This window comes from Capsicum annuum, unplaced genomic scaffold, assembly GCF_002878395.1.
Source record: "Capsicum annuum cultivar UCD-10X-F1 unplaced genomic scaffold, UCD10Xv1.1 ctg44784, whole genome shotgun sequence".
NCBI classification, from domain to species: domain Eukaryota; kingdom Viridiplantae; phylum Streptophyta; class Magnoliopsida; order Solanales; family Solanaceae; genus Capsicum; species Capsicum annuum.
This window is the reverse complement of record NW_025852343.1, coordinates 1-401: the sequence shown is the minus strand read 5'-3', so window position 1 is coordinate 401 and position 401 is coordinate 1. Positions and strand designations below refer to the sequence as shown.

Here is a 401-nt window from a genome sequence, read left to right as displayed (position 1 = left end):
TTTAAAGGAAAAAAAAAAAGAAGGGATGCAACACGAGGACTTCCCAAGGGGTCACCCATCCTAGTACTACTCTCGCCCAAACACGCTTAACTTCGGAGTTCTGATGGCATCCAGTGCGTTAGTGCTGGTATGATAACATCCGTCATTCCCAGCACTCCAAATTCTATTATGCCTCTTTCTCCTCCACCGCCCGTCACACCCCGCACGCACGCCCCTGCGCCTTGCCCCCGTTCTCGTTTTCGCCAAGAGGAAAAACAAAAAGATTCGTCGATCGAACCGGCAAAATTAAACCGAATTTTAAAGGAAAAAAAAAAAAGGGATGCAACACGAGGACTTCCCAGGGGGTCACCCATCCTAGTACTACTCTCGTCCAAACACGCTTAACTTCGGAGTTCTGATGG

At 48.6% G+C, this 401-nt stretch overlaps 1 non-coding gene and 1 pseudogene across 1 annotated transcript; both read right to left on the bottom strand.

Annotated features, from left to right (window-relative positions):
- Nucleotides 1-22: 22 nt before the first annotated feature.
- Nucleotides 23-141, bottom strand: LOC124892200. The gene has a single exon (XR_007050128.1). It is a non-coding gene; the product is annotated as a 5S ribosomal RNA (ribosomal RNA).
- A 175-nt stretch (nucleotides 142-316) lies between these two features.
- Nucleotides 317-401, bottom strand: LOC124892203 (annotated as a pseudogene; the record flags this gene model as incomplete).